The sequence below is a fragment of the Rhinolophus sinicus genome, linkage group LG01, assembly GCF_036562045.2.
Source record: "Rhinolophus sinicus isolate RSC01 linkage group LG01, ASM3656204v1, whole genome shotgun sequence".
Lineage (NCBI taxonomy): Eukaryota > Metazoa > Chordata > Mammalia > Chiroptera > Rhinolophidae > Rhinolophus > Rhinolophus sinicus.
This window is the reverse complement of record NC_133751.1, coordinates 178,343,855-178,371,363: the sequence shown is the minus strand read 5'-3', so window position 1 is coordinate 178,371,363 and position 27,509 is coordinate 178,343,855. Positions and strand designations below refer to the sequence as shown.

At 38.3% G+C, this 27,509-nt stretch overlaps 1 protein-coding gene and 1 non-coding gene across 2 annotated transcripts in view; both read left to right on the top strand.

Moving 5' to 3' along the window:
- Nucleotides 1-1,291: 1,291 nt before the first annotated feature.
- The window catches only part of SATB2 (SATB homeobox 2), a 237,890-nt gene continuing 211,672 nt past the window's right edge, over nt 1,292-27,509 (top strand). Inside the window, exon 1 of the mRNA XM_074339726.1 lies at nt 1,292-1,308. The gene's annotated coding sequence lies outside the window, so the exon portion shown is untranslated. The remainder of the gene's footprint in view (nt 1,309-27,509) is intronic.
- LOC141568022 (U6 spliceosomal RNA) lies at nt 26,628-26,734 on the top strand. Its single transcript, XR_012491037.1, has one exon. It is a non-coding gene; the product is annotated as a U6 spliceosomal RNA (small nuclear RNA).

Genomic DNA, 27,509 nt, shown 5'->3' with positions numbered 1-27,509 from the left:
TTCCGTGTATGCTTATTTCCACCCTACACCACCTGTACAAGCAACCCTAGCACTCGATGTGAATTTCTTCAATCATTATAACCTTTTCCTCAATCACTTCCTTCATTTTATAGCAAGTTGTGGAGGCCTTTAGATGTTCTGGGGCTTGGATAGGAATTTGAATCAATTCTTTGGGCTATTTTTTTAGACCAGTTCTGTGTGGGGCCCTTGAGCAACTTGTCAGTGTATGAGGCGATTTTGAGGCGATGGAAGCCCCCTTAGCCCTCGCACTCCCTGGTCACAGGGGGAGGGGAGGGCAGCAGAGAGCACTATTTTACACATATGAAGTGCTTCTATGCACTGAGTCCTGTAGAGAACCAGCCCTCTACTTCCGCGTGAAACAAGGGCTCATAGACTGGAGCTGGTAGGGGGTTGAGGAGGGCCGTTTATTTGGGGGGTCTAGCACAGGGGCGACCCTGTCTCTATGGCTCTGAGGAGACCACCTTTAGACTGCTAAGTGCTGCTGTGGTCTCTTTAGGACAGGTTCAGTGTTAGTGAGCTGGAAGTCATGCAGAAGAAAAACAGCCGAAAGGAAGACAGCTCAGGGGGAGTGCCTTGAATAGGCAAGCTGAGAGGGGACCAGCTTTCTCTTTCTTGGCTGAATAACAACCAGTGAGGCATGCAGGCCCCTCAGCAAGCAAGGAGCTGGAGAGCATCAGTTCTGAGAAGCCGGTTCTTACCCAAGGAGAAGCGATGAGCAGAGGATGCAGCTCATCAGAAGAAAGCTTCCCAACCTTAAATATGGCCTTGCGCATCTGTCATAAACAAACAATAAGGGAGTCTTCCAGGAGAGGTTGGATCTCAAACTTTTGAAGCCAAGTTGGACAACTTCCCATGTTAATAGCTGGTCAGTGGCTGGGAGACAGAACTTCCTGTTGCTGGATTACATCTTGCTGTCTTCCTTTTTCTCCTCTTGGCATTCAGAGACCCAGCAAAGATCAAGAAGGGAAGAATAACCCGCTTTTCAGGTGCTGGGAGACACGGACATGCCAAGTTGTTGTCACAGCTCTGCCCTCCAGGCCCAGCGGGGAGCCGGCCTACATAGTGGAAAGGATGGTCGAGCTGACCTAATAAATATTTTCCATCTCTAACCTCAGTAATTATTTTCATGTGTCACAGCTCAGCAAGGAATGATGAAAAATAAAATTTCCCTGATTAGACGAGACCCGCAGAGCACTGGGAGTAGAATTTGAAACTGTTCTCTGCGTTGCTCAAGAAGTCTTTCTCCACGTTCTTCAGAGTGCCGAGGTCTCTACTCAGTTACAGAAAGTAAGTGGATTTGTTTCTTTCCTGATTACATTGTTGTTTTTCCTTTGTCATTGCCTACTCACCCACCCCCACTCAGAAATCTATACTGGAATTTTTCTCTGCTCCTTTCTCCCGCCAAGATTTGAAAATATACCTATTTCAATGTGAGAATCTCAGATATAATGCCGTTTGCAGCCACAATCCTTCTCTGTGGGGTGGCAAATGTGGTCAGATGAGTGGTAGGAAAATGCCTTTTGGAAAATTGTTTGATTTGCTACACTCTATTGAGTCCTAATGGGAAGTCAGCATCCTTTTGCTGGTTTGGAAAATTCTCGGAAATGATTCCCCCCAAAATTTCAGCAAAATATTTTCCATCCTAATAACTTTTCTAGATTGTCCCAGGGTAAGAAGAGAAGGGTCAAAGGGAAAAGGGCCGATGAAAAGGGCTCTCCCCTATCCCCACGCAAGGGAAGGGGAAATGTCATCTCAAAGCAAAAACTCCAATTTAGGGAAGCTTGTGGCCCAGTGGCGGCTATGGTTAGCACAATAAAGAAAGCCTCCTCTAAACTATCTGCATTTAATTTCAGTTAGACCTCCTTATTAGAATTCAATTGGCATGGGGATGTTGATAACCCCAGTTTATTAGGAGGTCAGATACAGTAGGCAATCAAAAATCCAAATGTTTATTTGGCCACTTCAAGAACATAACTCTCCTCAGAATAGTTTACTTACAGTCTTTAGGTTGATTACTTCAATTCTAATTTGGTTTAACCCTTGTCACTTCTATTATAATCAAGGATAAATTCTCTTCAGGGGGTTATTGCATAATGAGACCCAACATTGACAGGATATAGTCTACCAGAGAAAAAAAATAGATTTCTAGAAATCTCTTCTAATGAAGTTTTCCATCAGGCTGTCCAAGAATCTGAGGAAGAAGCAGGCTTCACCTTTCGGAAAACTACAGAAACTGTGAACTACCTGTTGTCCATTCTAGGCAGACAACAAGTTCAGTGGTTAAGTGTGTTGGTTCTGAGGTCAGTGTGCCTACATTAGAGCCTCCCCCCCAAAATCTTAGGGACTCTCTAGTGACTCCCCCCTCTTTCAGAAGTAGAAAATGAGGCCTAGAGAGGAACAGTGATTTGTTCAAATGCTTTGAGAGGCATCCATGTCTTCTGACCTTGTTTTTAATGTTCTTTCTCAGAGAACTGGCAGAACTACCCCAGTGTCTCAAAACCGTAGTCTTTAGGTCTTCGTAAGAGACTGTTTTGTCTTATTAGGCAGATTTTATTGAAATATAACACAAATATAACACAATAGTGCATAATCTTAAGTGAACACCTGATGTTTTTCACAAAGGTGTTGCACCCATATAACCAAACACCCCAGGTCAAGAAACAAAAAGTCACCAAACCCTCTTCTACCCTGTGCCCCTTTTCAGTCACGATTTCCCCAAGAGTAGCCCCTGTTCTGACTTCCAACACCATAAATTCATTTTTCCTCGTTTTGAACTTTAGGGAAGATGGGTCATACAGTGTATGCTCTTTGGTGTCAGACTTCTTTCACACAAAGTGATGTTTATGATATTCATCTATTGTGTTGTATGTAACAATACCCTTTTTTGGCATGTACGAGTTTCATTGTATGACTACCACAATTTATCCATTCTACTGTTGATGGACATCTGAGATACTTTCAGTTGTCTTCTATTACTCATAAATGGAAAAATTTATTATGCATACATGTGTGTCCATTTTTTGGTAGGCAAATGCCTGCTTCCTCTTGGAATAGAATTGCTGAGTCACAGGATATGTGTAGTTTAGCTTTAGTAGAAACCACCCATTGATTTCCCAAAGTGTTTGTACCAGTTTACACCTCTACAACTAGTACACGAGAGTTCCAATTCCTTGATAACACTTGCCACTAATAATGCCTTTCTTAAGAAATGAATTTAGTTACTTTTCTTCCATTTGTAGAAGAGTTGGAGAGAGAAGAAAGAAGTGGGTTTTTTTCCCCAATTTCTTCTATATTTTCAGTTGTTCCTGAGACTTCTCAGACCCAACCCCTATATATTTTCCATTTGCCCCATCTAGCCTTAGCTAGATGATCATAGTGTATAATTTAGGGTCCTAAGTAGTCAGCTCCTGGAAGCCTTCCTGGCATACACACAGCTAAAATGCTGCAGTTGAAGATGACTTCTATTGCCACCTGAATTCTTTGGCTCTTCAGGTGTGCTCTATTGAGAAACAAAGATCTGTTGTTATCTAACACCATAGATGACAGTTCTGAGATGGCTTGGTGGTTGAGAGTTTGACCTCGATTGAAAAAAGAGAAGCATGAAGGTTATGAAGACTAGGGAGAAGACCACCATCATCTCACCCGTAGGCTGAGTGCCTGTCTGCAACCTCACATTTATAGCTTAGTTTTTCCTAGAATGTTTACTTGGCCTGTAGAAGTATAAAACCAGAAAGAAGATAAACAGTTGGAGAACTTAACCTTTATGCTGATATTTAAAACCCAGAGTATATTTCCTTGAAAACAAAATCTTTAGCTGCTGCTAGGGCCAAAATTAAGTTTGTATCCCAAACAGAAACCAATCAACTCGGTCTTTTTATTCTATATTAACAGCACAATCTGGTGAGCTCCACCTCTGAGCATAACAAAATCAGTAATATTTGGGTCAGCACTCTATAAAAATAATTTTCTTTACATCTCCAATATCTGGGATCGATACAAACTCAATTAACTGATATTTAATAATATAAAATTATTTATGGGAACTTTATACTATGTCAATGTCAGTTGTAAAATAATCTCCTAAATATATTATGTCATGTGGTTCTGAAAAGCTCCCTCTGGGAGAGTATGCTGTCCTCATCTTATGCATCAGAAAACTAATGTGCAGCAAAGTTGAAAACCTTACCTTTTTATAAGTGGCAGAACAGGGATTCAAATTAAAATCTATTGGACTTGAGGTCTCTGATATTAACCACTACACTTGACTGGCTCCTACAGAAATCTAGAGCAGGGCTTCAATCTGGAAAGACGTTGCAGTTGTACTATTAGCCCATCTCTGTCTCTATCCTTAGATCTCTGTTGCTATCTCTTCTCCCTCTCCTCTCTCCCTCTCCTTTTCCCTCTCCCCTTCCCCTCTCCCTCTTTCAGAACCTGTCCACTTACCTAGTTACTTGCCATGGAAGGTACGCCCAGTGCATTTGCTTCTCCTGAGGAAGGCCTCGCAAACACGTTTCAATTGGAGCAGACTCTGTTGCAGCACCATCTGCCAGCCCGATAAAGACAATCCTTCTTTAATTAGGAATGTTGAAATGTTGGAAATCTGGGCCAACTTCTAGCGTTACAGAGAAAACTTAGGGTATGGAATCCTCGGAGGAGGAAACCAAGAGCTGGGCCCAGATTTTCAGGGAAAACACATGACTTGCCTGAGTTCAAGGAGAAATGGGGCCTTGTGCCCTGGCCTTGGGAGGCCTCCCCAAACGCTCCAAAGTGGCCTCTGTGGTCACAGTGCCAGGGCCAGATGCACTGGGGAAACATTTCAGTTGTGTTCACATGTTTCTAACATGTTTCTTTCCTTACATATGTGTGGGGTCTTTCTCTTAATAAGGGTTTGGTCAAAACTAAGATCTGTCCCTTTGGATGTGCAATTATTGAACGGATATTAGGTATTTCTCCAGTTTTCCCACCAAACTTGAATATTCCAGAAATGCACTTTAACTTGAAGAAGGTTTTACTTCAGGTTTGGGCTGCATTCTTTCTAAAATGGTAGAAATCAAAATTGGCTGTACCTAAGAATAATTGCTTACAGTGTATAAATAGTATTTTAATTTTGTATCCATTATGGGATTAAGGCATCATTTTCAACCACTAAAAGAGAAGTTTACTTAAATGTAGTGTACTCACTATAGCCAAATTGAGGATGTTTCCATTGTGTTAAATATATTTCAATATATTTAGGCATTCTTGAAGAGAAAATAATTTGATACATTAAAATGATAGATGTACTTTGTTTCAGCCTTTAATATTCCCCAATGTTTATGGTTTTTTGTTGCTGTTTTTCCTAAATTTTAGCCATCTTTGATTAATTGAGGGAGTAATGTTATCTATTACTATAGCCATCTTATAGATGAAGTGTCTATTTTTAAAAAAGTTTTTGTAACGTGAGTTGATAGTAAACGTTACTCAGTTCTGAAAGGATGTGTGTCTTGGAATTTAAAGACAACGCTATACACAGTATTACAATTATCAGAAGAGTAAATTCATGGCAAGTTCTACTTTAGTGAAATTAGGTAATATCTCAACTCCAAACAAAATTCTATCAAAGGAAATCTGACAAGAACCTGAATATTTCAACGCTGCCACATACCGTGATTGCTTACGCGATCGTCATTCATGTCTCTTTAGTCAAAATCACTTGAAGAGCTAGAAATAAGTTGAACAACCATAATTAATTCCACTTTCACTGTAATGTACAATGTCACAAACACTCACACACACTCTCTCAAGTACAGGAAGAGTGAGGACGTAGTTCTCAATAGGTATAATACAGGTAGTATTATGTTTAACATGTCAGAAGGTTGAGCTAGAATTTTACTGATTTTTCATTCTCCACATACTGCAGACACAAGTACCAATACCAGATCCTAATCCTAAAGGATTCAAGATCATGCTAGAAACAAACCACAAAAAGAAAGAAGGAAGGAAGGAAGGAAGGAAGGAAGGAAGGAAGGAAGGAAGGAAGGAAGAAAAAACTCTATAGTGCCAGGTCTCCTTAAATTTGAATCAGGGCTGACATTTTTATTTTCATGCAAAGGGCCATATTAGCCATAATGATCCACCTTGGACCCTAATTACTACTTGCTAATAGCAGCATTCTGTTGTACCTGATGGAATCTATACATCACTGATTTGTCAATGTTAGGCTTTCATGGGAAACATGTTAAGTCATAAGGACAGCTTAGTCACCAGCACTGTACCTCCTCGTGCCAATTCAATATCCTTGTTATCAGAATTAATCTGGCTTTTAAAAAAAATTATTGCATAGCATTAAGTACTAGCAATATAAAAAATGTGGCACACAAATGAATCATAAACCCTAACTCATAGGTGCTTCACAGCAGAGCTATTGGGGAAAACATACAGGTTGCACCGTAAATGCCGTTTTTTTATATATGTTTCTGGGTTACTAGCTCAAGTTATAAATTGTCTGTAAGAATAACATCGAATTTTTGCATATCCTGTCAAAAGTCAATCTTTTTATAACTGTTACCTTTCTTAGCTTAATCTTTCTTATGTCAGTAATCACTAAACCCTGTCACTTATACCACCTACATTTTCTCTATGAAATCTTTCCTTTCCATTTCCTTTTGCCTCTGCTTTATTACAAGCCTTTGTGGCAGTATCCAAGCCTGTCTTCTATATCCCTTCCTTATATACCTCCTCTGAGCTACAACTTAAGCATTCTAAACCATAAGTCTGGTTGTGCTGCTGATACTCTTTTAACTATGCTTGGTCAAGTAATCATGTTCACACTCTCACCTTTAATTTTCTAAAACTTGAGTCTTAGTAGCTGATACAAGAGACAAGAGTGACAAAAATTACAATTAAAATACTGAAATACTGCAGGCAAAACTTATGCTCCATTTCACTAAGTAAGAGCACATCCCTGAATTAAGTGGGAGATGGGAGAAGTGACTCCACTTTTTCTTCACTAGAGAGTTACTTGGTGCCTTTCATGGGGTAAAAAAAATCTCACCACACTGAATGGGATGCCAGTGTTTAAACAGATGCATTTCTTGTACAACATGAATTCAGAGTGGAAGGCAGTTTTTTTTTTTTTTCATCTGGTTCTCAACAGGAGAAACAGCCGTCTCCATGAAGGTGGGAGGAAGGCCTGCCTAAAATGAATTTATTGAGAGGTGGCACATGGGTACCAACATGACATCTTCGTAAAAGATGTCAAGGATGATAAAGTTTTTTGAATTTTTTTCCCACACTTTCTGGCTTCCAGCCTTAACCACTTGACTTTTGGCTAAGTTGAGATTCGATCGCAACGCTTCGAGTTCCTAGCGTTTTGCCATTCCCTGCTAGCACTTACCGTCTAGCCTTTGTGACCAGTTTTCAGTGCCCCTCGTGCATGCTCTTTTTCACATTTCTGTTTGAGTCAATACAAGGCCTGGCACGAAGTAGAGGTTTAATACACACGTGAAAGTGTAGAGGCCAATTTTAGCTGTATTATTATGTCAGTAATTTTTTACCTAGTATTATGATCATTGCATGCATGTGCAATTGGTTCTAAAAAAAAAATAATAAATCACTCATTTGACACCAAAGCATGACTAATATAATTTGGGGCAAAACGCCCCTAATTTCTCCAAGTACCATGTGGAGGCCTCATGGGCCCAGAGTTCCTGACTGGTCTGAAGGACAGCTGTGGGCCCAAGGAAAGGTGTATCTATTATGGAGGCGTGCTGGGGTCCCTTTACGAGGCATAAATGAGATTGCCCTGACCCTGTTCTTTACGACGAAGCTTCCTGACACAATAGTAACGCGAGCATCTCCATTTCAGAAATATAAGTGCAAACAAACAATCTGTCCATCTGCATAACATTCCTTTAAAGTCAGATGAGTTTATTTAAAGCATGGTAGCGCTGGGAGGGGTATGAAGATTGGCCAACCCTACCACAGAGCTTGCAGGAACCCAGTGGCCTGGCTAACTTTCCACCAAAGTTTTTGTCAAGGTTTGTTGGGGCAGGGTAATGTTTCATACCAAATAACTCAGACAGAGGATTAAACACATTTCTATGCAACTGTGGCAGATTTGGGTTTTATTTTTACCCTACAGTCCTTAAATTACAATACATCTTTTGATGTGGCATATACACATTGTGTATTCTTAACTGCTTATTTAGATACATTTGGGAGTCTCAGAAACCTTTTTTTTTTTCTCTTTTCACTTTAGATGCCAATAAATATGTCTTTAGGGAGAAGTGGATAAACTGCACTTTTATATTCCTGGTTTGGGGAACCTAATAAGGTTTTAAAAGCTTACAACCTAGTAACAAGCCATGTATATACTACTGCATCATATCAAAGGATTTTTATCTCCCTTAAAAGGAAAGATGCAAGAATTTTTAGTCTGAAAATGACCTGCTATAGTTTTCCATTCTGGAAATTCTAACTACCTTCTAACGACCTTCCAACATCATTATCTGATGTTTCCCTATTGTCTCTGAATGTCAACTACAAGTTTATATATATATAAACTTGTGTGTGTGTATATATATATATATATATACACACACACACACACACACACACACACACACACACATATGTATGTACTTATAAGAAGCGGAGTACAGCATTAGGAATAGAGACAGTGGAAATGTATTGATGTATTGGCTCTGTGCGATGTCAGAGGGATAGTGGATGGGGGGAGGGGGTTGACACAGTGTGAGGGATATAAGTGATATACGTCTATTACTTTGTTTTGTGCACCTAAAACTAATTTTTAAAAAAAAATTGGGAGAAAAAAAAAGAGTGTTCTAATTTAAAAAAAAAAAGAAAATTTAAATTATGGACAAGCTCCACTGAATGAGAGCAAGAGATTCCTGGTGAAAGTACTTTCTTCTCTCACTAACAGCTAATTTCATCCTAACTCCACTGCATCCTGTTCCTCCTGTCCTTTGACTTGTAAGGACAGTAGTATATTTTCTATTTGACAGCTGAGGCATTTGTAATGTTTCTGCCATCACAGTGACTCTTGCAAATGTTTTCCAATGAGTGAATAGGAATCAAGAAGAGCCAGAAAGGACGAGGAAGCTGCTAGGACAAAGCATGGTGCACAGCTCCTTAGGACATTGGACCTGTCCTGCACAGAAGGTTAGGGACAGACAGAGCTCAGAAGAGTCTGGAATCCATTCAACCCAAACAATGGGGCCTGACCTCCCTGGCTTCAGATTAGGGTCCCCATGGTCTGAAAGTCTACATCTCAGTCATGTTTGCATTCACAGGGACAGTGAGAGAACATAAACAAATGGGTAAGGGGATTGAGGTTCAATGCTGTCCTAGGTCAGCAAGGTCCCGCCAGCTTTGGAGTTCAAAATTTTGACCTTCAAGTTCATTGCCTAGTGCTTCCAGTTCCTCGTTCACTTGGATTCCTTCGGTTGCAGAGGCCATTTAAGTTAATCAGTGACACTTTGATGACTTGGCATACTTTTAGCCCCTGGAGCCTAGTAAGTGAGGGCAGAGGAGGGAGACTGGGATTGTGGTTGGGCTTCACTGCCAAGCATAGCATTGTGTGTTACTCTGACCCTTTTCTGGAGTTCTTGAGGCCCTAATTGAGTAATCCTATTAGTGGTGTATTTTAGGAGAAAATATAGTAGAGGAAAGGACAAATACTGTTCCATAATCATGTAGTGTAAACTTCATCTGATAGTAATCTATTGTCAATCATCATGCAAAAATGGCATATCTTATTGACTTGGAAAACAAATCATTGGAAAGCTTTGTTCTTTTCATGTTTTGCTATTTGGAATTTTTTACTTCATGAATCTTAGTCATTCTTTGGATCATATCAAATTTTAACTGTCTTATAAAAGAAAAGTTATTGTCTTTTTTTATGGAAGGCAGCTATGCTCACCACTATACCAACCAATGCACAGTTTTTTTAAAAAAAACTGATGTCTGCTATCTTGAAATTTTATGGGAATGACAGTAGTTATAAGTGGGAAAATCTTACTTGATGCAGCTCTTTAGTCAGCCCCTAAATAAGAGTAAATATCTGTTTGTAACTTTAGGAAAAAACATTGCCCTTTGTTCAAAACACTTTCATATTTTTCAGAGAAGTTCCATCTGAATATTAGGAAGTTCCATCTGAATAAATAGGAAATTTCAGAAAAATAAACCAAGGGAGTATATGGATTTATGGATATAGGAGCAATACAGTTTCTTAATTACCATTGGAATGCATTGAATTCCAGAGGGAGAAGTCTACTTTGGATACTATTGTGTAGACAGAATTATTATATGCAAATTGCTTATTATATTTCTCTGTTTATATGCATGTATGTGTATGAAATCTGTGGGCTTTTTTGTGTGTGGGTGGATATGTGGTCAAATTATGTGGATGGGCTTGTTTGTTGGGAAGTATAGGGTGTATACAGGAAATTAGGAATTAGAAGCCCTTATGGTTTTACTTTAACAGAGGTAAGGATAGATTGGAGTGGCTTTCATTTTTCATATGAAATCATTTAAGCTGGCATTATTTTCACAATATACATCAAACATGAATTCAAAACAGTTTTAAGAAATGAAATTCTCACAAAGAAGTTAAGCTTACAAAACAACAAAATTAGTGGGCATATTTTTTTAATTGGAACTACCTGACCCAGCATGTAATAATTTTATTTCTATAAAACTGATTCCCAAGTCATTGAAGAAAGAACTCTTCCACACCTTAAGTTCTTGAAAACCAGTCTGAATAATTTAGCCCATTTAAAAGGAATAGTTACATAACCATCTGCCTAGATACGCTTTAACCCTAAGCCAATAAGTGTGGTAGCAGTGGAGAGCTCCAAACAGCGTACAGTCTGCACGTAGTGTAGAACTGAAAAAGGACACCAATATCCACAGATGGATTTGCCTACCACATTGAAATCAACATGGCAAAGATGAGAGGAAATGAAAAGTGTTTATTTCCTCAGGAAATCTCATATATTCATTCTGATGGGAACACATCCATTCAGCAAACATTTAGTGAGAGCCTACTATGCGCCAGATCCTGTTCTGGGTGCCAGGGAAGATTCAAAAGAGAGCTCCTCCTGGTCTCTAAGGGTCACCATGTACGTGCTACGGGTTATAACAGAGTCTGGGCAGAGCCTGACTACACCTCCTCAGGGAAGGTGACATTTGGGCTGGGTCCTGAAGGATGAGTAGGAGTTTCCAAATGGCGAATGAGGAGGGCATTTCTGGCAGCAAGAGTAATGCTGAAGAGGGGTACAAAATACACGGCGCGTTTGGGGAATGGCAGAACGTGTAGTGGAGGTGGAGCCCAAGGCTAGGTAGGTAACGAACACTTTCTGGCTCTTACCAAAGAGGTCACAGTCTTAGCTAGCAGAGTCTTTTTTTTTTTTTTTTTTTTGGCCCATACAGTGTTTTAAAAATATTTTGAATTAGTTGCCAAGATTTAAAAATTGGAAGATTTCTATAAAATTCCAGATTTCTGGCTTCTCTTGAAAAAAAAAAAAAAAAAATGGAAGATCTGGCAACACTGTGCCCACATTCCCACATGGCAACAAATGACTGGAGCTGAGTATCAGTTCTTATGCCTCCTCCCTCTTTGAAAGAGGCATGTGCTTGCCAGTTCATCCCAGTCTCCACCCTGCCATCTTCTCTCTTGTATGTTATATACCTAGCCACTTCTGAATCCGTTGGTCACTAGGGTAGAATGATGAACAAAACAGTCGTGATTCTTGTTTGCATGGGGCACAGAGAGTGGAAGACTTCCTGGGAAAAAGTGGGAGGAAGAAGGGCCTTGGATATATTCATAAGGAATTAAGGTTTCATTCTATAGGCCCACAGGGAGACAATAAATATTCTTAAGACAGTGATTTGATTAAATCTGTCCTTCAGCACTCTGACAACAGAAGGAAAGGACATGGAGAGAGTCTGAGAAAAGGAAACAAATAAAAAGCCATCACAGCAGCCAAGAGAAACCCAAACTAGGCAATGAAATCCTACTTATGACCCTGAAAAAAACCATAATCAAACTTTGAACCATTAAAGCATTTTCCAAAAAGAGATCTTCGAAGACTTCACATACAGTAAAATCTCAATTTGTGTATTTTAAACGTTGATGTACAGAAAGAAAAAAGAAGCCTTATCAGAGTAACACTGAAGAAATGCCAGCGTCTGGAGTTTTGTACTGAGGAGCAAACATGAAGCCTCAGGGCTTCCGATTGGCCTCACTGCACAGTCTCTAGGCAGCCCCAGGGGTCTGCTCCTGTCCGTTCACAGCTCCTAATATGCGACGATCTAGCCCTGCAAGGAGAACTTCATAGGTTAGACCAAGTTGACCCAATTGCAAAGGACAGATTAAAAATGATAGACATATTCCTTATCCTTGTTCTAGGTTTCCCACAATAACAGAACATGTACTCCTTAAATTATCTACTTACTGAGAGGCCAGAATTCACCTCAGAAACTCGTTAGGACATGAGTAATTCAATTCAAACCCCAGCAAAATATGCTCAAGTTTACTCATGTTCTATGGATGAAGGTTTTGCTCTTGTAGGGTTTCATCTGTTTACCTTTACCTGGAGTTGTCCTTCCATCATTCTCCTCATATATCCTTTTCTCCAGAGTAAAGCTAGGAAGGAGCAAGGAAGGGTCCTGATGCCAGTGGGTCTCCTACTTTGAAAACCGTGAAGTTTTGCACAAATGTACAGCTGCGTGATTAAAAGGAAAAACAATTGCTGAAAGTCTTTCTTGTACAACTAAAAATTCCTGAACTCCCTAATGCTTATATTCAAAGGGGTGCTTTGTCTAAAAAAGCTACTCATAAATACTTATATCCTTCATCTATACTGCTAAGCATTTCTGTCCTTTTCACAGCCTCAAATTTGCATCTTGTGTTTCCTGTCAAGGACTAATCCTCAGATACACTGAGAGATACCTTCTATGTCTTCTGTACAGATGCATGACTCCACCTTGGATGAATGAGGTCTCAGAATTCGTAGCTGCCCTGAGTAGAGGGCAGTAAAAGACAAAAATACCTTTTAAGGTACCTTCTTACACTATCAACACTCTGTGTTCTTTGAATCAGATAGTAAAGGTTCAGAACGTTTTATTGCCAAATAGGTACTAGATTAACAGTCCTTGACTGACAAGATGACCAACAGGATATATTGCAAATCAGTGATCACATTCTTTTTCAAAGCTCTTGTATGCAAAGCAATTGCATGAAGCTTTTCAACATTGAAGCCTAGAGCATAATAGTAACAAATGTGCCAGGCACTGATGTCAGTGATATGCATGTATCAATTATTTAAACTTCACAAGAACCCTATCAGAAGAGTGCTATTGATATGATGATTTCCATTTAATGGGTGAGTGAACTGAGGCACGGGGAGGTTTAAGTTATTTTGCTGAAGTCTCACAGCTGAGAGAACTGAGGTTTGCATACATGCAGCTCAGCACTGAAATCTGGCCTCTTAACCATTGTAGTACACTTCCGTGCTCTATAGATTTGCCTGCTTAAACATCCAAGGATATTGATGGTGTACAAATGCAAACTTCCATGAGGTCCTCAAACCTAACCATTTTGGTTAAATCTGGAGGCAATTTCAGGGACCCTAATGTCTGTTATGTAAAGCTAAGAGGCAAAACACAGACAAATTTTTCCATACATATACAGGATTTAAAAGTGTTCCTCAAATATATATGTCATTACTGCATTTGTTACAATACAATGAGAAATAGTTTTGCAGTTAGTATTACTTAATATAAAAGATCACATGGGTCATTTCTGCACTATGCCTTGGTCAAAGTAAATACTCAGCAAGTATTTGCTGGATTTTATTCATAGGCAGGAAGTGGAGACGGGGTTCACACAACCCAGACAAGCAGCATCTGGCTTCATGGGTCCCACACCTCTGGCTGAGCAGCACTGAGCCTGGCACTAGCGACAAAAGAAGCTATTTTTCCAATGAATCATTTTGATAATAATATTACATGAAATTTTTGAAAATACAATTTATAAATATGTGTACTTATAAACCAAAATTGTAAATACTATACATCACGTTTAAAACCTCTTGTCATTTTGCTTTTTTCCTTATCTTGTAACCCAGTAACTAAGGCCGCACTTTTTTTTCCAAGAGCTAAATAACTTTTCCTTTTGCTTAGATCTGTCTATCTGAACTAGACATTTCTAGAATGACAACTTTTTAATTAATTTCTAAAGTTTGCAAATAGATGGGAGTAAAATTAAATGAGAGAAAGCCAGTTACAGGTAAATATAGAAGTTATAGATTGGGTGAGAGGGAGAGTCTCAGGGGTGTTTAAAACCCCTATTACCTAAGAAATCTTATAACTCCAGGGTACAATTATAGACAATGTGGTAGGACTTCTAATTGAAATGCCTGAATCTATTCAAAAGGTTTGTTTCTGTCCTATAATTAGAGGTGATTCTCCTTGCTTGTTTTAGGGGTTTGTTGGAAATTGGGTTCCGAAGTCTCGCTTGAAGCTTCTTCTTTGTTCCACAGAGGCTTCTAGTTCTTTTTCCCTTTTGGTAGAGTTCAGGGAGGCCTAGAATGAACGTGCCTATGATAAGTCTGAACTTTTAAATAAACTTTTTATTTCAAATTCTAGTTTTTGGCAAATCTTTTAGGGAGGCAATTTTAGAATCCAAACTGCATTTGGAAATTTTGTTATATCAATTCCAAAATAAGACCAATGGATAGTTAAGATTTTGTTTCCTTTTCTGTTCGTGTCCCAAATTCTCCAAAATGGCCACTTACAATTTCAAATTGTTCTTGATTAAATTATGTCATTTTGAAAGATGCATATGAGGTAAAAGTATAATTCAAAAAAATTAAGAAATCAGATATTTGACCTAGAAAGACCATAGACTTAGATTGAGACCACCCCATGTACACGGCCAGAGTCAGTAATGGTGTTTCTATAATCTCAGGTTTCTGGAATAGAAACAAAGGCCAGCCATCACTAATGGTGGGATTGACAAACCTGTACATAGCTCTGGGCAGATGAAACTTTAAAACAATAGTTCTCAGGTAAACAAAGACAAGACTGAAGAAGCCCTTGTAAGGTTTTGAAGGATGACTCAAGGCAAAGTTCGTCCAAAGGATGCCAATTTAATGAGAGCTTAGGAATAACTCAGCCCTGGGAGCCATCTCAAATATGAATCCATTGCGCCTGTGTCTATAGTGGCTGCTGGGCCTTATTTGACTGACCCAATTCTAATAAATCAAAGGCTTTTCTTCCTGGATAGTTAGAAAAGATCCATTCAGGGAAAAGCAGAGACCAAATATCAAATTTCCGCTCAGGCATATTGACATTGGAAACTTGCCACATAGGTTTTGTACTCTAAATGTCTAAGATTTGAATTGAAATGTGACAAAAGGAGAAATCCATTTGGTCAAGGAGTGAATTATATCTATAAATGAAGATAAAAATCAGAGACCCCACATTTTGGGTTTTAGACTACCCGAATAAGCTGTTACTGGCTCCTCTTGTTTTGAATTTGATTTTTAGCCCTGGGTGATATAACATTCATTGTGCTTGACATAAGTGGGGGGAAAGAATTGAAGTGAATCTTAGTATCTCATCCTAAAGACTTGTGGAGTGATTACTTCTAGAATCTGAGTGCTACTGAAATTTACTCTTGAAAGAGCTGTTTTTATGTGTCTGATCTACTTGGACTCTGGACTCATGGGCTTGCCTCTGACTCACATGCCACGGCCAGACATCATTGGCTTCCCAGAGTAGGAATGGAAAGGTTAATTTAACTACTCTCCTAGCAGCACACACGTAGCAGCCACTGCCTGTGCCACTTACATGTTGTGAGTCTGAGCTGGCAGTCTTGGAGAGCAGAGTGACGGGCATCCTTGACCAATCTGCTTCATACTGCCCAATTGTCAGCACTACCTGTACACTGAGGGTCAGGCCAGGGAATTCCAGCCCCAGTTCCTCTTTTGTCCCTGTGACCTTGAAGTTTCCAAAGGGAAAACAAAATAATCATGCTCCCTCATCAAGCCCCCATTGAGTGACTGTTGGTTTCCTAGTTTCCCACCCTAGATATGTGAATTCTTCACATGGCTTCTTGAGATATTTATTTGGCAAGAATGAGACCAACTTTCTAAATGGCTATTATTTTTTTTGCAAAGGAGGAAACAAAGACGACTGATTAGGAGGAGTTATGAACTTATTGTCATAGAAGCTGTTAGGGGCAAAGAGAGACATGGAGCTGTCAAAAAACCAAAGAACATATTTTGCTCAGAAGCCAATGGCTCTCACAGTAACACCCACTGTGACCCCTGTCCTATGAATGGAAAGTTGGAAGAACAAGACTGGAGGTTAACTCTGGCTGTTCTCTATATCGTGAAGAACGGAGCACAGTTTTGTTACAATGGATGGGTGATGGGCCCTGGAGTCAGCGAGCTTGAACTTGGAGTCTTCTCCACCCTTTAGATCTTGGATTAGGTATTTGATCTTAAAGCTTTAATCTCCTCATCTATAAAATGAAGATTAAAAACATAGCACTCAGAAAAGCTGTTATACTCGTGGTTACAGTTTATTACAGTGATGAGTAACAGATTAAAATCAGCCAAGGGAAGAGATGCCCAGGGCAGGGTCCAGGAGAGTCCCTGGTGCAAGCGGTCCTGTTGGCCTCCCCCAGTGGAGTCATACCAGTGCCTATTTCTTCTAGCACTATGTGCAGCAATACACACAGTGTTGCCAACCAGAGAAACTCAGTGGAGCTTTGATGTCTAGAGTTTTTATTGGGGTTCAGTCACATAGACATGACCGCTTGGCTGCCTCACTGAATCCAGCCTCCAGCCCCTCCAGAAGTCAAGCTGATACTTCATGGCTTAAGGGCCATAAATTACACAGTTAGTGGTTAGCGTAGACTGTCTGGTGGGGCCCAAGGCACCAAGTAAACAAAAACACTTATCAAGCAGGACATTCCAAGAGCTTAAAGGTTACTGCTCGGGAGCTGAAAACAAAAGCTAAACGTCTCTTAAGGGCAAAGTTAATCCTTTACTTCACAGTATTGATAATCAGATCTCTTTCGCACTATCCATAATCACCAAAATAAGATTTTAAACCCGATTAATTAAGTCTTCTGTTAGATATCATAGTTTGAGCACTTACTATGATCCTTGCACCATGATGGGCAGTGGCGATGAAAAGCTCAATAAGCCAGTGCCGCCCTTAATGAACTAGTGGGAGAAACAGATGTTTAAACAAATAATTCCAGTGTGATCCACCAAACTATTCTAGGAGCCCAGTGAAGAAAATATGTAACTTTGTTTGGAATTGTAGGGAAACACTAAATTGTTTTTCTTTGAGAGAATTTTATTTTGATGTTATTATCCTGAAAATCAGATCTTTCTCTCTTGAAAAATGACTTCTTCCTCTGTAAATGAGGACTGATGACGGTGCACCAGGCATTGATATGGGTAGTCCCAACTTTTCAAAGCTTCTCACTTTGATTCTTCACTCATTCAAGTCTCTCGAACTAATTAGTCCCTGGGCTTCACTTCACGTTACTTATATCAATTCCTTCAAAGGTGTCTGCAGGAGTGTCCTTTGCTTCTGCTCTGGGGAGTGGCTCAGGGAGAAAACAGGAGGAAAAAGTACTTGTCACATATCTAGTAGGAAGTGATCCTTGCACAATGCAAATATTTGCTTATTTTTATATATTGACCAGCTGGATCAAGGATCAGCAAACTCTTTCTGTAAAGGGCCACATAGTAAATATTTTAGGCTTTGCAGGCCAGATGGTCTCTGTTGCAGCTACTCAGCTCTGCTCTGATAGTGTGAAAGCAGCCATCTGCAGCAATACATAGAGGAAGAGGCACAGCCATGTTCTAAGAAAACTTTATTTACAAAAATGCAGCTGGCCAGAGTTGACTGTGAGCCCCAGTTTGCGGACCCCTAATCTGGATCATTCATTATCACATGAGTGTCGTGGACTTACCCAATGTAGAAACATTGAGGAATGAAGAGGAGTTTTCTAATTTAACCTGGAAACAGAAGTAGGCCAGAAGTTAGGAGTGTGTGGTCATCAGCTTACAATTCATTTTGCCAAAATGAGATGGATTCAGGTTTTATGAGTGAAAAAAATGACAAAGATAAGTATGCCAAAACTATCCTTCTGACTCACTCCACCAAGCACTGCCCTTGCTGCTAACTGCATGTGACACACCTGGGAAGTCCCTGAAGCTATGGCTAGACCTGTGAGGAAGAATAGAGACTTTGAGAGCTAAAGTTTGTTGTTGTGATATAAAATGTTTTTGGATCTTCTGATTATAAGAGGGCATATTTGAGGTTGTATCTATACAACACAAAGTAAAGTAGAAAACGGATCATTTGTTTGGTCACCATAACAAGCCACATTAGGTATTACAACCACTCCTACTTGTCTACCGAGTAGACTTTTTCCTCCTTTCTTCCTCACCAATGGAGAGTTGATTTTACTGGGGGAAGCAAAGTACCCAAACAAAAGGGAATTTGATTTCCCAAGCTACCTTTTCAATTGGAGGTGACTCATCAGGGACTGTCTGGCCATTGACATATAAGCAGAATTCTACTGGCAGAGCTTCTAGGAATGTGATTTTCCTTATTAAAAAGGGACACAGACTCAACCGGCATGCAGATTGGTCCTATGGACTTTCTCCTTCCAGCTGAGAACACAGATATGTTGTCTACAGATGGAGCAATCATTTTGTCATCATGAAAATCAGACATCATGGAAGATGGAGCAGAAAACAAGAAGGAACCTCAGTCTTTGATAATTTCCTTCATGCCTGTAGTGCTTTCTTTTGGACTTCTATGTATGTGAGAAACAAAAGTTTGGTGCTTAATCCACTATTGGTGGGTTTCTGTTACATTTAACGTGACACACCTTAACTGTACTAACTGGCTTCACAATTTTCAAAGCCATAAAAGTCAGCCCATTGTCAATGCTGAAGTGCTATCAAGGACAAAGTACACAATGTCGTCGTGGCTTTGTGTCGTGCGCACAGTAGAGTTAAAAGCAAGACAGCACTGGCCTCATCAGTGTTGTGGCTCAAAGCCAAGTCCTGTTGCTCTTCATCATCTCATTAGCTGCAGTTTCAGGAATCCCAGTGGCTACTGACAAAGACATTTGTGATGGTGGAGTGTGGTCCCGTTAAGGAGTCTGATTGGCTAAATGCAATCCAGGCTGTACATGTTTAATAGAAGCAGTTTCACAAAAACTCGGCCCAAAAAAAGTAGACAATCTCAGCATTTGTGAATCAGTACATAGCCCCCAATGGTGTTCCTACATTCTTTGCTGTTATCTATGAAGTTCCTCAAGTTAACCATTTTGTATAAAAGGAAAACATTTTTTTTTAAGTTTTAATTATCCATTCCTGTTCCTCTACCCAGCTTTATAAATAAATTCTATTGAAACCATGTTTATGATGAGCAATTCTTTAAAAATTTGCTCTTAAAAGCCTTTTGCCATTAATACTTAAGTTAATTAAAAATGCATTATGCCTTAATCCTTTGTTAAATGCACAACAGAATAAAACAGCATATAATGTTGAAGTTGGAAGTTTCTTTGGAATTGGTTGGTTGGGCTTACAATTGATGGTTTATTAATGTAAACCTAGTGGGGGGTAAACCAAAGTACATTTCATGTTCTGATGTTTGCAAAAGAGATCAAATTTACAAGGCATTATTTTTTTCCTACTGAATTCCTAAACGTTACTATTAAAAGACATAGAATATGTGTAATACAAACATGTGTATCCCAAGGGGCAGTTCAAAAAGATTGCTAAACATGGAAAGTTTATGGAGGAATCCAACGTCAAATTAATATCCCAGAGTTTGGATACTAACTTGGATTTTGGAAATGTTTTTCCAGATTAAAAAGGAGTTTTGGTGTGGGGCCTCATATGGAAAACATGCATAATTTATTTAAAAGACCAAAGCAAAACTGAATTCACAGTTTGAAATATGGATAATTATGCTATAATTAAAGGACTAGTTTGTTTTTGTTTTAAAATTATTGTCTTTGGAGTTTCCACCCACCCCCCAGTGCTATTCAGGGATTCAAAAGTTTAGGAAGTATTTTCTTCATAGTCCTGAAATATTTTTATCTTCTTTTTATGTGCAACACAATTCAATGAAATATTTCACACCATCTTTTCACTACAATACAACAATGGGAACCTTTCTATCCCTTCCCTTATTATGACTCTTTACTTTATAGGTTATATCTCAATAAGACCACAAAATCAATGAGATTGAGTAAACTGGTTTGGTTGGCTACTTAAGGAAATGAATCAGTTCTATAGAGCATCATTTATTCAAGAAATATTTCCTGAGCCACTTTCGTATGTTGGGCCCAGTGGCTGTCCATTGAAGATCCAATATCTGATTCCAGGAACTTTACAGCCATAGTTCTATAAAGATTCCAAAACACTTCATCAGTCTTACAACACATCATAAGAAGCACAATAGATCTTTAGCAGAGACTAAACCCTCAACTCATCTTCTCTCCACATTTTATTAAATTGCAAGCAAACAAAAAATGCAGTTATGCGATGAAAGAATAGGAAACTTTTTTCATAATACCTAAAAATTCTGCATAATAGATTCCAATGATAGATATATATATATATATATATATATATATATATATATTTTTTTTTTTTTTTTTTTTTTTTTTTTTTAAAGATTTTATTGGGGAAAGGGAACAGGACTTTATTGGGGAAGAGTGTGTACATCCAAGCCTTTTTTTTTCCCAAGTCAAGTTGTTATCCTTTCAGTCTTAGTTGTGGAGGGCACAGCTCAGCTCCAGGTCCAGTTGCCTTTCTAGTTGCAGGGGGCGCTGCCCACCATCCCTTGCGGGACTCGAGGAATTAAACTGGCAACCTTGTGGTTGAGAGCCCACTGGCCCATGTGGAATTGAACTGGCAGCCTTAGGAATTAGGAGCATGGAGCTCTAACAGCCTGAGCCACTGGGCCGGCCCCAATAAATATATATTTTTAACTTCCTCCATGACCATAAAGAAATGGAAGTAATTATATATTTAAATGTAAAAACTAGTTTTGAGGATAAAATATACCCAAGACGCAAAGAAGCTTAGATCATATACAGTTGTAGTAGCAACAGAATTTTGGTTTCCACACTCCCATACTCATTTTTGTCTTCTACTTATATATGTACATTGTATAATTATATACTCAAATCATGCAGTGATTCTTTATGAGACTAGGTATTCTATTAAATGTCCACACAAGTAAATTGTACCTAGAAGAAATAGTTATATAGTCATTCTTTTGACATAAATGTTGGAAGAGTTTCTTTTCAGAGATCCAAACCAAGAATAGAAAATATATTATTCTGAAATCTATTTGATCTAACGCACTGTGGACTAATTTGTCCTCTGGTCAAACTTGAGTACATGAGCATACTACACAAGAAAAAATGTCTGATAATTGGGCATGGGGAATATAGTTGAGAGATGAAATCAAATATAACTTAAACAATGTTAGCCTGACACATATTTAATGGTATGCATAATCATCTTTGTGGTGCATTCTAGTTAGATTTTAATGCATAGCCGTTCATGTAAAGGATGGTAATTAGTATTACTTTTAAAAAGCCAAACCTAGTATTTTGGGGTCAACTGAGACTAGGGAAGAAGAGAGAGAAGTAAGTGGTGCTGGAAGCTGCCTTGAGGTTTCTCTGAAGAGCACTGGACTCAATCCCCAGTGGAGTCCACATTCTCCCTTCTCATGTCTGAGAGCATCCTGGGAGATGGCACTCCATCATTGTTAGTTGGAAGGCTCCATTCTTTCCACCAACTGCAAAGAGATATAAAGCAAGGAGTAAAGGAATGAATGTGGGGAAGGCATTGAGAAAAAGGAGGTAAGATGAGAACAACAAAAGGAAGGAAAACAGGAAAGATACTAAAACAGGCCAGTCCTGGATTATTAGTAGAAATGGAAGGTGTCCTCACAGAGAGTCTGCACTGTAAGTATTGCTTGAATGAAATTATTATTACACTTGACCTTATCCCTTTTATATGACTACTATTTGTGCCCATTAGATTACTTTAATAATATAAAAATAATCAAAACTTAAATCATTTTTAAAGCTGATTTTTAACCTTCCTACCTTTTCAGAATGATGTTGCTTTCCTATCAGTTGGAGATTGGATTTTAAAAGCTATGTAAACTAGCCTTTTAGGTCCTGCCAAAGTTTAAAATGAGAGAGGGGGGGGGAGCGGGAGAGAGAGAGAGAGAGAGAGAGAGAGAGAGAAAACTGAAAAAAACAACAACTCAAATATTTCACACTTTATGCTGGTATATCTAATTACATTTGTAGGCTCAGAAATATAAATATTTAAACACGTGTTGATGGAATGATATGATCTTTGCCATTCATCAAGCTTTGTTTAGAAACAACACTGGTGATTTTATACTATAGTGTTAATATTAAAAGTGGGGCATCAGCAAAGTAATTACAAGCTGAAAATAAGGCTAAGAACCCTTTCAGATTAAAATTAGGAAGGATCAGATTGTAAAAGATGAGATGAGTCATTGTTAACATAGTCCCAAAACAAGTCAGTTAATATGTGATTAAAAGAGTATGCAAAATACAATCAAGGTGACCTCAATAATGCAGAACTAAAGTGTGCTTATAACTAAGAAAGCTTAAATCAAAGTACTTGCATTGCATTCCATCTGAGAAAAAAATAAGTTAATATGGCACAATGAATGCACTGAATTCTGCAAATCTCTGTGTCCTAATAAAGGTGAAGCTCCTGCAAAGCCTATCCAGGAGGTTCTTCTCAGTCCCCTCAGACACATCCAGAAATATTTTTGTTTGGAAGATATGCCACAGGTACCCTTTCTGTTTGGTATTTTAAAGAATCTCAGTCTGGAGATCAGGATGTAGGTTCCAAGCATGTGTCCAAAAATGGGCCCTTTATGCATGTGGATTTCATTTTCCATCTGTAAAATGGGAGTGTAGAGCCAAAATCACAAAGACACCTTCCTCCCCTTTTCTTGTCTGGATTCTTAGAACTGCCTTCCTTTCCTTACTGCCAACTTTTCTTTTATCCTATTATCTATTTTGAATGCATCTCATTAATTCATAACAAAAGTGGCTGTTAAATATTGGATGAGTACTTGCAGTGTGCCAAGGAGCACTTTACCTGCTCTATTTCATTTAATCTTCCCAATAGACCAATGACATTGTTTCATAACAATGTTTACATATTCATCTAAATCATTCCCTACATTGTATCACAACAGTATTTATATCCTTTTTTTTTAATTTATTGGGGTGACAATTGTTAGTAAAATTACATAGATTTCAGGTGTACAATTCTGTATTACATCATCTATAAATCCCATTGTGTGTTCACCACCCACAGTCAGTTCTCCTTCCATCACCATATATTTGATCCCCCTTACCCTCATCTCCCTATATTCTTAAATGTCCAAATATTGGCTAATGTGTTTTCAATATTATGATATTAGAAGGATAAATATTGACATATATGCTATATATGTAAACATAAATAAAACAATAGTATAATGAATTAATGAACATTTTATATGTATCATTCATTCATTCAACAACTATTTGTTGAGTTGTTGCAACGTGCCAGGTAGTAGAGGTATGAAGATGGTCAAGAAAATCCTATCCTTTGGTTTCAAGGACCTTACAGTGCTTTGGAAGATGTGACTAAGTAAATGGACATTTGCATTACAGAGTACACAATTGAAGTACATAGGCGTGATCAGAAAGGGCTTCCTGGAGTGGAATGCTGAAAGCTGAGAGACTGCTGGTAAAGATAGGTGGCAGAGGGTTCCTGGAGAGAAGAAAGGGATGGTTTTACAGAAACGGAAAGATCTACAATAGAGCTAATACGTCTTACAAAGTGCTAATTGCAATCTATTAGTCAGTTATAAAACCAATTTTGTTGGTCAAGGCCAATATTTCATGTAAAGTGAGGTAGAATAAAACAGAATGGAAAACATCAAAGTGCATCACTATAGAAAGGTTAAATCTTGTTTTAAAATTTTTTTGTTTCATGATGTGTGTGAACCAAGTCAAAAACGATTTGAGAAACACTGAGTAAGAATGTCAAGGGAGGCAGCTTAGGTAGTATCAAAGATGAGCTCTGAAATGAATTTTACTATATTCTCAAAGACAGTGAGAGCCATTGAAGAGTAATTCAGGGAGCAGTAAGATCAGCTTTGTGTTTTTGGAAAGACCCCACTAGAAAAAAGATTAAAGATGAGCCAGGCGACTACTCAGGTGGCAACTGCAGCAATGCATAAGAGATTAAAATGCTCTGGTCTAGGAGAGTAGCAGTGGGGATGAAGAGAGAGCCCACTTAAGGCCTTCAGTATATAGAGGTACCAATGTGCACCACTGCGTAATTCCCTCCAGCAGTAAACAGGAGGTAATGTGTAAGACAGAAAAGGCAGAATGATTGATCCTCACTTGGGATGTTGACCAATAAGTATGATGGGATGACACTGGGGCTTGGAACTATTCAGGGAGTGATAAAATGTTAGACTGTGAAAGCTAAGCAGGATTTTAAAATATATGAAACCCAGAAGCTGACCTAAACAAAAAATAGTGAGAACAATACACCCACCAGAATGCTGAAATTAAAAAGACTAGCAATTCCCAAGTGCTGGTGAAGATACGAAGCAAGTGAACTCTTGTATACTGCTGGTGGAAGTAAAAATTGGTGCAATCGCTTTGTAAAATCAATGGGCAGCATGTACTAAAGCTGATCACATACAAATCTTATGACCCAACTTTTCCTCTCCTTGGTACTCCTCCTATCCAAAAAGAAAAGCATTCATTTGTCCAAAAAGGCTTGAACAAGAATGTTCATAGCAGCCTTACTCATAAGAATCAAAAACTGAAAGCAACTTAAAGTTCATCAATAGTAGAATAAATAAATTGTGATATGTTTATACATTAAAATATTATACTGTCTCTTGCAAAAACATAGGTTAATCTCACAAACATAATAGAGAATGGAGGAATTAGACACAAGTAAGTACTTACTGGGTCATTTCATTTATAGGAAGGTCAAAACAGATACAGCTAATATATGGTGTGGGGAATCAGAATAGTGGTTACCATTGATGGAGGCCAGTAATGGTTGTTTGGGACTCAAAGGACTTTTAGGAGTTGAAAATGCTGTTTCTTGATCTGGGAAGTGATTACAGGAGTGTGTTTACTGTGTGAAAAGTCATCAGGCTTTACGTATATGATTTTCGATTGTGAAATATGTTTAACGTCAGTTTTAAAAAAAACAAAACTAGAAAGTCAAGAGAAACTAATTATTGTCTTAGAATAAATTCTAGCAGAAGTACAATTTCTGATTCTATAGACAGGCACCTCAGCTGCCCAAAGTTTCTCATACATTTCAGCTCGTGGCCCAGTAGTGCAGGCAAGACCTCTCTTATATTTTATTTCATGTTATTTTTATTCTCTTTGTCCCTTATCTTCTTCCCTCCCAAGTGCTCATCCTCAGGTATTTAATATCTAGCCTTTCAATTTTTTCTACATAGAAAGATGTACATACCTGAAAAATTCATGGTGGTGGTGTGTATATGGGCTTTTAATATCTACAAATGACACTGTGATAAAAATCTCATTTTGTTTCTTATATATTAGATGTCAATGCTGTGAGTTGGAGATATATTCATGATATATGAAAATAGCTAACGTATTATAATTACTGCCCACCATTCCCCTGTACGTGTGCATTTTACTTATTTATTACCCTCATAATGGACACCCAGCTTGCCTCCCACTCTTTACTACCACAAACTGTGCAGGTTTCCTTATGGATTTGTGAGAGTTAGTTAAGCACATTTTTGTAGGCTTTTCATCTTTAACATAAATTTGTTTTCCAGGAAAATTCAATCACATTCCCACCAGGTTGTATAATTCTTTTTCATTTCTCTCCCAATCTGATAAGCAAAAAATCTCCACATACAGTCTTGATTGGCATTTTAAAATAATTAGTAACTTTAAATCATTTTTAATGTTTTTTTGTTCATTTGTGTTTCTCCTTAGTCAACTGCTTATTCATGACTAATTCATTTTTCTTCTGGCATTTTGTTGTTATTTTGTCTTATTGACTCTGAAAATATTCATATGTTAGTAAAATTTACCTGTGGTCATATATTACTGATATTTTTCTCATTTTGTTATTTGTCTTTTAACTCTGTTTATTATGGTGCTACTGGTGGTGATAAGGTGTTAGTTTTGGTTTTTTGTTTGTTTGTCATTTGATTTGGTTTGGTTTTGGCCCTATAGCTGTCTTTTTATGGTTTTGGCTTGGAGCTAATGTTCAAGAACAGAAAAAAAAAACTTCTAAGTCAATTATATGTTAAGAGGTAAGAGAAGTATGGGAGAGGGAAAGTGGGGTCAAGAAGAACATAATTCTATCAAGGCAAACAAGGGAAGAAAGTAAACAACCAAATCAAAGGGAACCGTATGTGCAAGACAAATTTTTGATGTTAGAACCTGCTGGGAATGTTTAAGATAAACCAAAATAGTGCTTGCTTCAGCAGCATATATACTAAAATTGAAATGCTACTAAGAAGATTAGCATGGCCTTTGTACAAGGATGGCATGCATAGTTTTGAAAATAAAAAAGTATTTGGACCACAGTAAGAATTCTATAAATGGCAACAATTGTTATGACAAAAAAGAAAAGATAAACCAAAATAGATCCAGGACCACCAGGCTGATACCTTCTGAAATGTGTCACATAGTAGAGAAAGCAATAACACTTCTCTGGTCAGCATAACTGCTGAAAAAATATAGTCACTTCTTTTTCTAGACACTTCATTTAGAAATTTAAACCATGCCTTAGTCCAAAATACATAGCCAAAAATATAGTGCAAGATAAAAAGGGTGAAGAAATTGTGGAAAAGGGAAAAGTAGAGCAGATGAATAAGACAAAACCAGGGATAACATTATTACACAAAATGCATATCTAAAAGTTCAGTACAAGTTGTGAAACAGGGCAGGAATTTGACTGAGTTGCCTAGCATCAAAAGCAAGAAGAGTGGAACCTTTTCATGAAAGTTGTTCATGGAAATGACAGTCATTCCTGATACTGAGTTCTGAAAGGAATTTCTCCATGGAGTAAGCATAAAGAGAATAATGTTCCGTAACCCAGTTGATAAGGCCTTCAGCAACATATAAACAGTAAATAATATAAGCCCTCCATGGAGGCAGCTAAGGGGAGTACTTGCTACTTTTATATCCATTGATTCTCATACAAAAAGGACTGAAAATGTCTCCCTTTTCTTGATTAGCAAATTCTATTAGATAAAAGAAGACAGATGTTATGACTGCTCATAACATGTGATTCAAAATCCATGAGGCGATTTTCGGTTTCTTTGAGTTCCTGTAGTCAAATATCCGATGT